Source organism: Dermacentor silvarum, chromosome 6, assembly GCF_013339745.2.
Source record: "Dermacentor silvarum isolate Dsil-2018 chromosome 6, BIME_Dsil_1.4, whole genome shotgun sequence".
Lineage (NCBI taxonomy): Eukaryota > Metazoa > Arthropoda > Arachnida > Ixodida > Ixodidae > Dermacentor > Dermacentor silvarum.
The window spans coordinates 76,960,234-76,977,053 of NC_051159.1; the positions used below are offsets into that span (position 1 = coordinate 76,960,234).

The 16,820-nt window shown below is 44.3% G+C and overlaps 1 protein-coding gene across 1 annotated transcript in view; it reads left to right on the top strand.

The window, feature by feature from the left end:
• Positions 1-8,736: 8,736 nt before the first annotated feature.
• Positions 8,737-16,820, top strand: part of LOC119455616 (proton-associated sugar transporter A) — a 76,264-nt gene continuing 68,180 nt past the window's right edge. The window contains exon 1 of the mRNA XM_037717031.2: positions 8,737-8,905. The gene's annotated coding sequence lies outside the window, so the exon portion shown is untranslated. The remainder of the gene's footprint in view (positions 8,906-16,820) is intronic.

Below are 16,820 nucleotides of genomic sequence, written 5' to 3' on the forward strand. Positions count from 1 at the left end.
CTAAAATTTTGTAAAAAAACAGAATGAGTTCAGTTTATCTTACATTAGTTGTCATCTTTCCACGCAAGATGAGCCTTCAAGGTTGTTAATGCAATATGGCACTCTGACGCGAGGAAAGACGAGTACGCTTATGCCAGTGTTTCTAGATTGTGAAAGGAGGTAAACAGGGCTGGCACACAGACATCAAAGAGAGTGTATTAGCTTGGATGACGTTGAACATACACCTGATAGCATTGCTTTGTGCGTTCTCATAGCACTGACTGCGCTGGCTGGCTTGTTTTACATGTCCCTCGTTTCAGCAGTTTGTAGTTCAGCCCTTGTGAAATTCTCGACAATTGATTAAAACAGCGTTCTCGAAAAATAACTGATATGTAAGGCGTTCACCAAAAGGTTGAGAGCGGCTGTTAGCGTCGCTGGGACTGCCGGCCTCTTGGCCGCATATGTGATGCCCTTGATAACGTTACATAGCTTCAGAACTATGATAATTTACTTGTATAGTTAAACTTCGAAATATCAGGAAAAGTACAGGAGCGCCACTGCAGAATCAAATAGCCTGCATTGTCTCTCACGCCGTGGCTACCGGGCTATCGCCGCAATCCCGTCGCTGTGGCAAATGATACAATTCTGCTACCGTTCTACTACTGCGAAGGAGGAAGTGCCAAGGAATGAGAAACACATTTAGGAGCGGCAGTAAATTATGGGAGGGATGAGGTCCCGAAATTTACAGTTATATAAAATGGGCTCGGCTGACGCATAGCAAAGGTAAATGTATATCTTCTAGGAGCAACTTTTGCACTCTGAAGTTATTAGATAGGTTGATGACACTAATATTACTACTATTACGGCTACTACTACTACTGGTACCAATAATAATAATAATAATAATAATAATAATAATAATAATAATAATAATAATAATAATAATAATAATAATAATACTCCAGAATATACCACTGCAACTACCATTATTCCCACTACTACTACTGCTACTACTACTAACACAACCACCACAATTGCTAGTACAAATATCCGCAGTACTACGACTACTGGCGCTACTACTTAGTACTGCAGCTACAAATTCAGCCACCACTGCTCCATCAAAACCACTCTGCTGCTACTATTATTCCCACTACTACTACTACTACTACTGCTAATACTACTACTACTACTACTACTACTACTACTACTACTACTACTGCTACTACTACTACTACCACTAATACTAATACTCTCACTACCACTAACTGCTACAACCACCACAATAGCTAGTGCCACTAACCCCACATCTACTACTCCTACTACTGCTAACTAATTCTGTCACTAATACTGCTTCCACAAGCAACTCAACTGCTACTACCACTGTCCAAACTACTGCAACGTACTATTACTACCGATGAAATTAAGAGTTTGACGGAAACCCCTCGGGTCGAAAGGAGACATTGTAAGCAGTTGAATGCTGGACGCCGACCATACAAAAAATTTTTTTAATAAAACAACTACTACCGATATAATGCATTGAATGGACAGAGTTTTGCGCTGAATACTGAGCAACATCTCCCAACTCCAGGCCCCGCCGCTGGTGGTGGCGGAGGTAGCGGAGGTGGTGGAGGTGGCGCCCAGACATACAAGACCGGCTCTACGTACCTGGTGAAGTCCTTGCACCCGGTGAGCGCCGGTGGAGGAGGCGGAGGAGGCGGAGGAGGCAAAGGCGGTGGTGGCGGAGGAGGCGGACACGGCGGTGGAGGTGGACACGGCGGTGGAGGTGGACACGGCGGTGGAGGCGGTGGCGGCTGGCAGGGAGGAGGCGGAGGCGGCGGTTGGCAGGGAGGCGGAGGCGGCGGTGGCTGGGACCGCTGACCGGACGCTTCCCGCAGGATGACTTGCACGATCAAACTACTCGAAATCGACGACCATACTATTTCACTCGACGGCCAACCCCGGCCCTCGAACCCTTGTGCAATAAAACATCGGACAGTTCGTTACCATCAAAATCACGAAACGTGCAGATCTGAGTGCTTTCCTCGCCGACGGTTGAATTGAAAAGGACGCGTGTTGTACTGTCTGTCATGACAGTGGTGGTAGGGCTGCCGAACAGCTAACGAGCCCGGATTCTTCTCAACAAAATGCAAAAACTCGACTTAGACGAACAGTAATCCTTCAGTTACTAAAGCGTTCCATGTTGGTTTCAGGATCACCGGTTGGGTTGCTGTTTGCGATGGGCGCAATTGGGTGGTCATGGAATGCAAGAACTCCCGTTAAAGAGCTCCAGGTGCACAAAATTAATTGGGAAACCCCCTACGTATTTTCTCATAATCAAATTCTTCCTTTAGAACGTAAAACTCGCTATTCTTTTTTTTTTTCGTTTTGAAGGGATGTGGGTACACCCCTCTAAATAATCGAAAGTCGTTATTCTATTATTACTTTTTTAATTCGGGTTGCAGCTACCTTCACACAACAATCGCCAACTTAAACATGCAATGAATTGGAGAGCAGCCCGCACCCCTTCCTGTTATTCCTTTCCAGATAAAGGAAAATGGGCAGCTCTAATGGCATAGTTTTATACTTTGGGGATTGGCAATATTAACGCGTTATCAAAGCATTCGATGTCAGGTATTACGCAAAACGCAAGGTGATCATTACCAGCAATCTCTGCGTTTTGCTGCGTCTATGTTTAAGTGACCCTCTATACTTTGTCACTATCAGTAGAAAAAATCGAAAACAAATGGAACAAATAATAAGGGCCTTTCAATGTAAATTTGCTCTGAACATACTTGTGAAATTTAAATTGATTTGCTTGGATGCCACTTCTAATTGTAGGACAGACCGTTCTGCTACTTCTATTTCTTTCTACTTTATCAGCGAATCGGAAATTTCCCACATCTCGGTAACGCAGCATTTGGGTGGCGAAGACTGCCCTAGTTAAGCCGCATTGTTTACGTGGGGTTGTCCCGCATATCTCACTGGACATGAGATATGGAACGAAGAGCGGTTGTTTCACTGTCAGTCTGTCCTGCAGCCACGCGCAAGCTGTGTGCGGAAGGACACGCATGCAGTTGCTCTCCAGGCAGCCGGAAACAGTGTATTCCAGGAAACAGTGTATTCATTCCTCGGCATTTCAAGCGCGCTTGTGGACACGAGCTTTTTTGCCTATACCTGCTTTCGGTGGCGTACAGCTGGTCTCCATTATTCAGAGGTCAGTTCCACTTCTTCTTGTCGCCTATTCAAGCAGGTGCCGTTTATGTAGCGAAATCTGGGTGCCGCTAGTGTTCAAATCGTCACATATTTGTTAGAATGTCAATCCCATAGCTCATGTGTTTTTAAAGCGAAGTTTTCCTTTCCTCTTCCTTCGATTTTTCCCCTGCTGCTGCTACTAATGTCTTGCACGCCGCGTCGGGGAGTTATCTAGAGCATATAAATACATGGAAGGAGCGTGGCAAAGAAAAAAGACGGCGTGAGGAACTCGTTTGGGCCTTTCCATCGCGTCGCATGTGCACAATGCCCTCTGGAGTTCTCTGGGCGTCGTCACATTAGCCTACTGACAGCTGTAATTATCCGTGAACCCCCGCAAATGCATTGCAGAAACGGCAGCGCTTACCCTTCTACTAACATGCAAGTCCGGACTAGAGGTAGATGCAATGTATAGAGAGGCGGCAGCGAGAAGAAGCAGAGAACTCCTCAAGCAAACACGTCTCCCTGTGCGTTCTGGCTACTAAGCATACAAACAGCAGTGGCAAACGCAAGATAATGTTTAATACGCAACTCACCACTCTCGTATTGGACAAAACATTGAAGAAATTAAACATTCCTTGTCAACATCACCGTTAATTATCGTCAATCAAGGCAAACAGCACAGAAGGCGTCGCTTACATCAATTCCCGCAGTGCGTGGGATCCGCGTGATTTCTTGTTTTATTTTTCGAATATATATATATATATATATTTTTTTTTAAAGAAACATCCGTGACCAATGGCGCCACTCCACCTTTTCAGTTGCATTTGTGGAGGAATCAGAACTCACTTGCATCGGAAATCGCAACGACAAGGTGGCTAACAAGGAAGATTGACTATTTAGTAGTTTGTTTATTTATTCTCTTCATGGCACGTTTTGCAATTGGGAAGTTCAAGTGGAGCTGTAGTGGCCATGTTTTCTTAGCACAATTCGTAACAGTAGCACCATTTTCGAGATATCCGGCCTTAAAGTGTGCTTCTAAATAGATTGGCATTCCAATTTAATATTCCCTAGCAGCGAGCGTGAAACAGTTCGGGGCGACCTTAACTGGAAATCTGGCAGATTTGGGAATGGATATATTGAAAGTGGTCGTATAGCTGTATTGTTTTGGGTAAACAGGCATGAATAAATTACTGCTCGACTTCAATTTCTTAGTTGGAACATGCGTCCCAAAGTGAATAATTAAGAAGTTAGCTAGTGAATCTTTTTTTTTTTTTTTTTTTTTGCTCCGATGCTACATGCGATTTTAAAGATTCAAAGTTAGAAAACAAAAGCACGCCCTGTGTGATACCTTATGATATTTTCACATATAATTTTTGCTAGATATCTCCTTTGCCTTTCATATACATTCTTCCTCTATGTCTTATATGCCTTTTTTGTGCAGTCATTCTTATAGTATGTATTTTCAGTTAGTGTGTTTAATCTAAACAGTTTAATTTGCTATCATGGAGCAATTGGGATCCACATAAATTATTTGGGCTACGTCAGTAAAGAGGCACGGTTTCTGGGCGGCGTTGATTGCTGCGGCTCACATAGACCAATCTTAAATCTGCTGTTTTGCAGTTTCATAGCTCTAGCGCGGCGATGGTTTGGTGCGGCTTCTCTCTGAGGGTGCTGATAAGGCTATCAAAGTTTGGAATCGAGCATGTTGGGAGCGAAAAAGATACCAAAAGGAAGAAGACGAACAGTGTCTTGATCTTCTTTGTGGTGCCTCTTCCACGCCCAACGTGTTCAATTTTTCTAGTTGGTGATGTAGAATACATTAGCTAGCAGAATACTAGCAGAATACATTAGCAATGTTCATTCATAAACAAATAATTGTTCCAATAAGCTTCGGTTGCATGGATCCTTTATCTTTTTTTTTGCGGGCAGTGCGTGGCTTTGACGTAAAGATTGGGCGCTCTCCTCTAACTCTGTTGCATTATGTCGCAAGAGTTATTAACGCAAACCGGTATTGGTGGTTCGGCTGCTATGGCGACCCACTTCGGAGCACGACGCGACGGGTTTGACTCCTGCCTGCTGTGGCCGCATCTTGATGAAAGAAGGATGCAAAACCACTCGTGTACCGGGCTTCGGGTGCATAATAATGAGGCCCAGGTGGTTCAAAATATTCTGAATCCCCACACTACGGCGTTTCTCTCAGCTGTTGCTTAGCTTCGTGAAGTTAAGCTCCAACGATCAATCACTAACGCAAGCTACACGAAGCGTCAATGCTGACAAGCCTAAATTAGGTAAGTCTAAATCCACGCCCTTTATGCTATTTTATTCTGGCATTTGAATTAAGCCAACCTTGGTGGTAAAACATTTCAAACAATCACGTAAGTGTAACAGCGGAAATAATATGTTAGAACGACTGAAAGCTTTCAACGTGTAGCAGTAAACCGTGTATCTGTCTTGGCTGCGTGCGTATTATGCAAAGACGCACGAGAACTCTTTGCATCAGCCGCTTTATCATGGGCAATGCGCAGGAGAACTCGGGTCGCGAGCACAGATGTCAGGGCCCACGTAGAAGAGGAGGTGACGATGACGTCTTACCGAATTTGTGGCGCGCTAATATGCGAGCAGGTTGCTGAAGACGGCATTCCTGGCCTCCTGCATTCCTGCATTCTGAAATAAATATATTTCTCGGGACGGCGACCTTGGAGAATGTTGCGACTCGCAGATATGCGTCAGCTCTCGAGGCTGCTGGTAAAATGACCACAGTATCTCAGAACGAAGTCCCTTCTTTGCTATCAATGTTGGGACGCTGTAGGTGAAAATTGCGGCTTAATGATGCAGATGAAGGAAAGCGTCTTTGACGGCGCAGGTCTGGACTAATATAAAAGTGACTTGGAGGCATCAAACGGTGATCGCGTCTACAAACACGCAGCGGTAACGTGAAGCTCAAGGTTTGCATCGTCTAAGAGGACGAGGCGAAGTTACCGGATACCGTATTAGAATGCCCAAACATAGAAATATTTAAAATATTTCACGGCTGCTGCGTTTAGCGGGCGTAGAATACGGCGAAGTAAACGCACGGTGCTCAGCTCTGAAAATGGGGATTGCTCTTCGATCCATCACGCCGTCAAAAGATCTGCGCAATATATCGCCCGAGAGAGTCCTTACATAGCCTACATGTTTCAGACCACGAGAAACTAGTGGCCCTTAAAGGACAGTGCAGTCAAATACTTTTCTATATATAAGTACGGACATGAATGAATGAATAAACTTTTATTTTAAGCAGTGAGTTGGCAGTCGAGGTGGGAGGGTCCCTTATTCCAGGAACCCTCTGGGTTGGATCACCCTCCGGGCCCGGGCGACGAGTTCGCGCTGGTCGACCAGGTCCGGCTTGGAGATCGCAGCCTCCCACGTCTCAGCGAGGAGGGTCGGGTCTGCGTCTGCTGCTATTGGTTGTGTCGTTGTGATGCTTGCTCGGGTGTGCTTTCATTGCAGTAGGAGGTGCGCCAGGGTGTCTGGCACGTTGCAGTGTGGACAGGTGTTGCTGCATAGCGTCGGGTGGAAATGATGCAGTAAGCTTCCGTGGGTGAAGGTATTGCTCTGGAGTCGCCTGTAGTCGGTGCCTTCGTTTCTCGTACTTGTGCTCAAAATATTAGGGAAAACTTTTAGCAGTCACCCATCTTCGTTGTTAATGTTTCGGATTTTGTTTCTCTTTTCCTTTTGCATCTGCGAGTGCTTGCGCTTCCAAAATATACACTCTACTGTTCGGTTATTTATTTTTGGCATACAAGTTGAATGGTGTAGCCGTAGGAGTACTTCTTCCAGCCTTTTCAGTTAGACCTAATTTAACCCCGTTAACCTATATTGAGGCTCTACTCGCGGAAATGGGCCACAGTTTTCGAATGCCTAGATACGCATCTTAAATTTTGCCTCTGCAATCTTTCAACCACACATATTCAAAAGCCTACCGGTGAAACGCCACCTCCTCGAGAGTATATCGCTTTGCGACAGCGAAAAAAAAAATAACCACTTCCGAGACCTGTGCCGAAGCGTAGGAGCCGTAAACCACAAAGCGATCCAGGTACAAAGGGTGGAGTCACGCCTCCTACTTCAGTGCGACTGCGGTGGGTGCCAGCTTGCGCTCTCACGGACGCTGTCGCATCCGCTCTTCGTGGCTCCCGCACCGCTCGACCGTCCGTGCCCGCTCATGCGCGGCATCGCACGCGTTAATGAGGACGCGTGACTGGGCCGAAAAAGAGCAGGCCCCTCATCTCCCCCTTCCGTCACTGCATTCTCGCATCAAGCATTCCCAACGGGCCAAAGCGTTGGGAGCACGAATATACCGGAGGCATTAGAAGTAAAAGATTTTAAGCAATAAAACATCCCTATGGCCAAAACTTGTACACCTGATGTAATAAGCTGTCGGATAATCACCAGTAAGTTCCTTAATTAGAAAGTTTTACCAATCCTATTGTAATTGACTAGCTTCAATGAAACTGTAGATTTACGAAGTTGAAGCCGGTCTGTTCCCCATCCAAAGCGGAATGCTATTCTAGACACTGTCGGATTCGGCCATATATTGTAGAATTCGCCATTTTGTCAGCTTCGATTGGCTCACGGGGCTGCTACGGCCTCTCTGATTGGCTCAGAAAGCCTACGTGGCAGAAATTGATAATGCTCAGAATAGCAGCCCAGCGGTAAGATTGCTGTTGTTATCGTTGTTCTTGTTAGGTGCCAAAACATGGTTTGAGAATACAGAGTATAAAATTGAGCAGGTTAAATGTGGTTGATCGCTGATCTTGCACCTCTGCAATCTTTCCCTGGTCGGCATAATTAACTTCAAAGACCAATAACTCTCCATATATTTCTGTATTGTCCTCAGCTTATCCTTCGTTTAATCTATTTTTTTCTCCCCTCTGCCCTTTCCTCCGTGCAGGGTAGCCAACCGGGCAGAGTCCTGGTTAACCTCTCTGCCTTTGATATGTCCTTCTCTCTCTCTCAGCCATTATCACCTTAATAAAAAATTAGGTTCAAGCTCGCTTTACTTCTGCCTCCGCGTCAAGGACAGGCTGTCGAAGTAACCGATTCGACGTTATCATCATCATCATCATCATCATCATCATCATCATCAGCCTATATTTTGTGTCCACTGCAGGACGAAGGCCTCTCCCTGCGATCTCCAATTACCCCTGTCTTGCGCTAGCGTATTCCAACTTGCGCCTGCAAATTTCCTAACTTCATCATCCCATCTGGTTTTCTGCCGACCTCGACTGCGCTTCCCTTCTCTTGGTATCCATCGAAGTTATACTTCCCCCCAAAAAATATAGTTGAAGTAACCGTCAATTTGGCACACGCCACAAGGCTAAGACGTAAACACATAGTATCTCGATAGATTAGTATAGGCGAAGCAAAACATTGACTGCTACAATCAGGTCGTCCCGAAATGTCAATGCCAGATAAGGGAAAAAAAAAAGGATAGTTATCAGCAGCGCTCCATCGGCTCCTGGTTGACCTGCCGCCTAGCATCCTCTCGGTACTCGTCTTCAAGACGCGCGGTCGCCTTGTATGCACGCGTCGGCAACTGATAAAGGCGAGCGGCTCCTTGAAGAAGCTGAGGAGCTTTACCTGCCGCCTACGGTGTGGCAAAACTCCGCTGCCACGAAACGTGTACGGTGCGGATGTCCGTGGGGGCTGACCAGTGCCTTCTGTTTTCTTCCGATCAACTGACCCATACATTCAGGTCAGACGCATTTTCGCATTTTCGGCCAGAACCAAATTTCTGGATGCTCAATGCCACAGGTAAAGTCGAGTTACTAAATTGCGCTGAGGTATTAATTACTAGGTGAAGCGTGCAATACGCTTGCAAAAGCGATCACCTAAAGCACGGACCGTTTTGAAACTTGCTTCCAACAGTTGCATCATTAGAACACATCTTTCGGCTACTCTTTGTTCTTTTATATGTAGCAATATGTAGTCTTTTTTTTCTATTTTTGCGTTTCTTTTGTTGCGTAGGTTTGTGAGTCATGGTTTTTTTGGCAATCGTCCCTCTGGTAGCCTATCTTCCGATTCTAACCTCTTTCAGTACGCGATCAACAACTTCAACATGATATCAAATGAGATCAACGCTAGGATATTCCGCCTGCTCATCGTTCTTGATGGAAAATGGGAGAGACGTAGCAAGTTTACTTCTCTTCTGCCTTCTCTTTTCTTTGCGAAGAGCTTCCTCCGCAAAGGACTTGAAGCAAGAACTTTTCTTTGGCTCTCGTATTTTTTTATTTTTTTTTTACGTGCCAAAACCAGTTCTGATTATGAGGCACGCCTTTGGCTCTCGTAGTCTAAGTTGGTTAAACATCATCGTAGTTTTGCTTTTCCTATCCTCTCAACGTAGCACTAGTTTTACACCCCAGCCTAAACCCTTCACCTTCATTTCCACTTCATCGACGCCCGATAAGCGTCCACTGCGTGAGTGTCGTTGTATACCTTGAGCACACTCGATCCGGCCCAGAATCGAAGTACGCTTGGTCGGAAGCACAGTTGGTTGCTACGAGCCCAGAGACACTAGCATAGACGCACGCAAAAGAGGAAAACGAAAAGAAGGTTAGTGGGGTTCCTAAATGGAGCACTGCCGCCGTGCTCACACGTAGCTGTCACCGTGAATGTTAATCGTCCAGCTCTGTGCTTCATGCCTCGTGAGCCGGGATGAGCAGGCAGTATGAACTCACACCGAGAGAAACCAACGATATCGTGCTTTTTCGAGGCTATTTCTTTTTATTTGTTGCATCCAAAGTTGAGTATTCGCTTTATCTTAGGATCGGGTATGCTTCCTCATGATATGCTGATCTCTTTTTTATATATGTATCGTACAGTTTTCGTACAATTAACTGGCGTAAAAGTGGCGTATTGGCCTGTAACCTCCATGCAAGTAAGGGAAGTTATTGAGCTTATTTAAATACGATATAATACACCCCAGACCCATATGAATGAGGTAAGCACGAAGATCCAGGGAGCTTTAGAATTTAAAAGCAGCGAAATAAAGGTTAATGGGAGAAAAGGTCGAGCTAACAAACATTAAACAGGAATATTTGTAGACAGGTGAGATAAAATAGATCCGTTCAATCTTACGTTCCGGTTTATGTGAAGGTAACAGCTGTCACTGCCCCGTTACAATACTGTCCACCTATCCATCTAACCTTCTATCTACACCATCTACTTACACCATCTAACACTTCTATTTACACCATCTATCTATCTATCCATCTATCTATCTACCCATATATATATATATATATATATATATATAGCTGGCTGGATGGCTGGCTGGCTATAGCTTCGCGTGGGATTACGGAGACGTCGAGAGTTCGAATTTACATCTTTCTCAGAGATACGGAACATAATGAAGACGCGTCTGACTACTACGACAATTTCGCCTGTCCCTACTAAGACAGCGCATAAACGCTGCTGCGTTTAGTCGCACAGTTTTTTCGTCCTTCAGGCTTAGAAAAACATTTATGTATCACATATCCACCAACAGAAAGCTGGATAGGTAATTTTTCAGGATGGTCTACAATTTTCTCATTGACACTGTTGCTCTGAATACAATATTCATGAACCTCATTGATTATTGATAATTAATTATGTAATTAGGCGAAATGCAAAATAATTGTCTGACTTGCCCCAAGCGATGGCAAACAACATTGCCTTGGTTCTATCTAGCTACATGGCACTTACCTGTTTGATTTTTTTTTAGTTTTTTTTTGGCACCAGTTACGTGGTACACATGGAATGTTACCTCGCACTCGATGCTGTAAAAACATAAATATGTAAGTCAGGGAGATAATTTTGCAATAGTCATTTTTCACCTTTTTTTTCTTTTTTTTTTATCTATCATCGCCCGACCCACCGAGTGGCCCATCCACGCGGGAGCGGGGCGTGGCTTCGTGCAAGCCAATCACGAGAGACCAGCAACAAATATACAATATGAAAACAGTCTCCACGAAATGCGGCCACAGGGTGAGAAAAATACGCACTGACAGTGTTTCTACTCAACTCGGTTACTGGAGGGCCCTCGGGACCAGACCGGGTCTTTACTCCAGGGAGGGCCTCCGAAAGAGTCAGGCCTAAGCGAGCTGCTAGCCAAGACAGCTGCGAACACAGTGCCGAATAAGATAAAAAGCGCTCTTTGATAGCGAGTCTCGAGTTTCTCGGGGATCCAAGAAAGGCTTTCGCGTAGGCAGAACTAGATAAGGTGACGTTAACAGATGTTGCTCTGTGCCGATGGTCTAGACAGCTGTCCTGACCATCGAGAGAGCAGGGCACATTATTTGTGAATAGGCGCGTCACTGCTAATTTCTTCAAAGTTGCATGCTTTTAGCGACCACGCAATAACATAATCACAAGTTCCAGCGAATGGCGAAATCCTCCTGTCTCTCTTTTTCTTATCTTTCATTTAAAGTATTATATCACCAAGGTCGGCTGCAGCTATAATTACCTTCTTGTCCCTTCGGAATAATCAATCAATCAAATGTTCATTAAGCGTTTTCAACTACAACGGAGTGCAATCAAAATTATAGAAAAGATATCAATACTTGTTGCTGGGGTAGTTGGTTCTTCTTATTCTCTAGTGTTAAGACACAACCAAGGACGGGAAAAAAGGTTCAGGACAGTGAAACCCATCGGTTCACTAAAAAACAGAGTGGACGCCCATGCGCATGGGGATAAATATTATGAAGCCGAACAGAGCTAGGTTGACGCACTGCGTCACGCTAAACGCTCCTTTTATCACAATGATCTACCAAACCTATTAATAAATTATCCGAGGCAATTTTGAAGAGTCATAAACAATAGCGAAACGCGCACTATTAAGATAACTAACGAATCGAACGAAATTATTAATGATTCCGTTTGCGGCGACGTGTTTAATACCGCCTTTGCTTCTGTGTTCACTAACGAATCTAATGCGCCTCCCATTTCGTCATCGCTTAGTATAAACTCGCCAATGCCAGCCATTGCCTTCAATGTAGACGGTATTTGTGCGGTCATCGGTAAAATCAAATGTTCATCATCTTCCGGCATGGACGAGATTAATTCAAAAATTTTAAAAAACACACTACGCTTATTTATGAAGCCTATTTGTCTTTGATATTTGCCCAGTCTCTTTCTTCAGGTTACATTCCAGATGACTGGAAAATCGGGAAGGTCGTTCCAGTCCACAAATCAGGTAACAGAAACTCGCCTCTTAACCATCTCCCAAACAAGCGTCCCTTTCCAAATCATGGAGCATGTCATCTACTCTGTTATCATGAATTTTCTTGACTTGAATCACTTTTTCCATCCCGCCCAGCACGGATTCCGCAAAGGTTTCTCCTGCGAAACACATCTTCCTGCACGATGTTCACACTAACCTTGACAGTAACATACATACTGACATAATTTTCCTGGATTTCTCTAAGGCTTTCGATAAAGTCTCTCATCAACGTCTAATATTGAAACTTACAAGACTTAATTAGTATCCCGATGTTTTGAATTGGATTATTGAATTTCTTAGTAACTGCTCCCAATCTGTCATTATAAATAATCACCTATCTAACCCTGTGCCAGTAACATCGGGCGTCCCTGAAGGATCGGTTCTTGGCCCTCTATTATTTCTAATATATATTAATGACTTACCTTCGCATCTGTCCTGTAATATCCGAATTGTGTCATTTATCGCACTGTACGTAACACCTTCAATCAAACAGCCCCGCAGAAAGACCTCTCCAATATACTAACAAGGTGTGACGATTGGTCAATGTCACTTAATGTAAAAAATGTAAAGTTATGTCTTCGACTCGTAGCAGTAATCCCCTGGTATTTCCTTACCAAATCGAAAGCATGCCTCTCGAACTAGTAGAGTCCTATAACTACCTAGGTGTCACCGTATGCAATGATCTGTCCTGGCGTAAACTTATTTCTAACATCATATCATCTGCTAATAAAACACTAGGTTTTTTAAAGCGTACTCTCCGTCAGGCCCCTCAAAACGTAAAACTGCTTGCCTACAAATCCCTTGTTCGAGCAAAACTGGAATATGCATCTCCCATCTGGAGCCCGCACCAAACATATCTTATCAACTCACTTGAACCTGTTCAGAACCGCGCTGCTAGGTTCATTCACTCACAGTATTCATATGATGTCAGTATTTCTGCACTTGAAACACAATCCGGATTAACACTACTATCTAATCGCCCACGCATCGCTAGTCTATCACAAGTTCTTTTTCAGTGTCCTTCATCATGCGCCATACATCGTTGCTACGGCACGCACCAGTGATCCGCAGCAAGTCGCACGCCCGCGTGCCCGAACCACTCATTTTTCCGCCTCGTTCATTCCTCGAACAGCTAAATACTGGAACGGCCTTCCTGCTGACATTGTTAAGATCACTTGCCCGTCTTTGTTCCAACAGCGTGTGATTGATCACTTTGCATATAACTAATGATGTGTACAAACTGTGGAACTTATGTTAAACCCACCCCTTGTGTAATACCCCCTCCTGGGTTCTTTAAGGACAATAAACTGAACTGAACTGAACACCACAAGCCTCAAATGAATTAACTTGATTTTTGACCTCCACAGGGCAATAATGATATCTTCAATAAGCCTCATGAATACTGCTAATGAATGAGGCTTTGGCTTCTTTCTAGCTGCAGCCATACGGTCCAAAAGGCATATCTCACTAAAAAATTTGGGCCGAGCAGCCTGTGCCATTTCGCCAGACAGATTCGGGATGTCTGTTTCTCAAGAAACAAGCAGCAGTAAATTTCACATGTGAGTTGAACGTGTAGCACGAAGCAGTGAATAAATATTGGTAAATTCCTTTGCGTATTCTGAAAATAGCTGTAAGCCTCAATTAGCTTTACTTCAAATTACCACCACTTGATATTTACCGGTGAAGGACGGCCTAATTTTGAGAAGCTGTTAAAAGAACAAGTGGTGCCTGTTGAATCTAAACTGCAGTGTCAGGTCCTCGTGTTACTGCCGGGCGTTTCTCTGAAGAAATGAAAAATGATATATTATACCATGAGCTACTCGTCATAAGCAAACACGTTTTAATGGGTTAAAATCAAGGTAAATGTAGCATTCATATGTAGGTATGGTATCCTAACTGGATTCTTATGTGCTATGTTTATGCGTTTATGCTTTTATTAGTCACGTGCTATTTATGCTTTTTTATTAGTCCCTCAATTTGCAAAGTCTACATCCGCGCATGAAAAACACGCAATGGGCTTGTCTGAGCTCCTTCGGCTGGCAATGCAGCGTTGCCCTTGAGAAATCAATTGTCGTCTAGGAAATGAGTTCTTTGAATACGTTTGCGCGAATGAAGACGTTGTAAAATGTATTTGAGATGACAGTCATAAGTATACAAGCACAAAGAATGACAGCGAACAAACGGAAACACTGCAGAAGGTGCCCGGACAGCGCCCGAAAGGCAGCAGACGACAGGCGCGAGTCTGTGCCCTGACGTCACGCGAGCAGCGCTCGCAGCGCCCCTGTAGGTCGTTCTCGGGGCTAATAACTGCTGAGGGGGGCTAAAGCACTAAGCACTAAGCCATAAAGCACTAAATGCTTTATGGCTTTAGAGGAATGGTAGTAGTGCTATTTTAGAGTAATGGTGGGAATAAGAGTAATGGTAATTTTGACAGCACCCCACCCATATCGGTGATGCAACAACAATGAAAGCAGTTGCTAGGCTGATTATTTTATATACGAAAGGCTAGGGACGTCACAATCAACGTCGCAAGCTGGCGTCGCCGCGGCAGCTTGCGCAACTGTAATTTTTATCGGGAAACATATGCGTGGAGCGCTACGTGCTTCACATTGCTATCACGAGCGCCTTATAATCAATTATGTGGTTCGCGTTCAAGTATTGAGTTTGTTCTTTATTGAAACTTATGCTGTTCCGATGTTGTATGCGTGATTCCAAAGAATGTATGCACTGTTCGCTCCACTTTGCTGAGTGCTTATAGCATCTGCCTTACATATCTATGATCCATTGCATTTTTTTTTTTGCTTGCTTGCGGGGGTATGAGCCACTGATGATGATATTTTTCTGTCGGCGGACACGAAAAAATCCACACCATCTTAGCCATAGACTGCTTTGCTATAAGAAGTAAGTGGAACAACAGTACATTTTTACGGCGAGCTTCATGGCGCATATCTCCAAACTGGTCTCATTCTGGAAATTTATTCCAAGTGGATACGTCTTGCAAGCTCCACGGCCACAATTTGCAAATTGCAATATGTGCCGTAAAGTTATTCATTAGGAAGTTAATTAGCAATTTTCTGTTAATTATTTGGATATGTGTTTTGGTTTCTCGTGCAAGTAATGTGCGCCTCTCCGAATTATCCAGCTCAAGGACTAGAATTATGTTTCCTGCAACGGTGTGACTTATGTATGCAGAAAATCATGTACGCTGGCCCGAACGATATCAGCGTCTTTTTTTTTTTTTTTTTTTTTTTTTTTTTGGAGCGTGCCACGCAACACAAGTGCCAGTGACGTACCTACAACGTCTCGCAAATGTTATTCGGAGGCGCTGCTCCAGCAGTGCTGCCGGCATAGCCGAACTTTTTGACTGCGTTGGAGGATGAGGCCTTCGATGGCTTCCGAGTGAAGAGCAGTAAATGTTGGTTTTCTGTACCTAAGAGAAGCGTTGGTTGGAGTTTTGCTCTGCTAGACATAGCGGCTCGTAAAACTGTTGTTTAAGAAAATTTAGTGCCCTGAAAGGGGTAAGTGCGGCATTTTGAGATGAGTGTACAAGCATTCTTAAGCGCATTTCATCATATCGACCAAGTAAAAATAGGCGCGTCTTATACGCCGATGCGACTTATATATCAAATGTTTGTACAAAACTCGCGAAAGCTGGGGGGAACGACTTATACAAAGGTGCGACTTAACGTCCGGAAAATACGGCATACGTGAGAACCAAAATGTGCTGCTGACAGGTACCAGCGGTGAAGCCTGAAGTTTTGTACAAGGAAGAGAAATGGGCAGTAAAACAGTCGACAGTTGTTTGTACATCAGCAGCGCTAGAGTCCAGCAGAAGAAGGCATACCATATTTGCTGGAGCGCTTGCGTATATATACTTCGAAAAGTCCATCAGTCGGTAAAAGGCGCTCCTCTCCAGATACGCAATATACAAATCATTGTTAGGAATCAAGTAGGCCACTGACCATGTTCAAAACAAAATGAAGTTTCAAAATCCATACGCATCGCTTGGTCTCACTGAGATCTGTGAGGATCTCAAAACGTTACTTTGTTTCGACTATGGTCAGTGACATGCTTCATACCTAACAGTGATTTTACTTAACAAGACGGTGTTCCGTCGAACCCTCGATTGCATCAATATAGGAATCACGATCCCACTTACATAGGGGTTGGCAGAGATCCCGAAAAATGCGGGGTTGTTCCATAATAGACTCATTAGGCACATGACATTTAGCTTTATAGTGCGCACGATCTTCGTGCTTTCAGGCAGTTCAAGTCGGGATGAGATTCAGTAGTGATGTCTGGAGCATTTAGGCCTGTAGTTGGGAATGTGTCTTCGCATGCCGTTCAACTTACTTGCTCGTCAACATCAGCCATGCCAGTAACCAGAGACCATTCGATGGTGGAAAAGGAA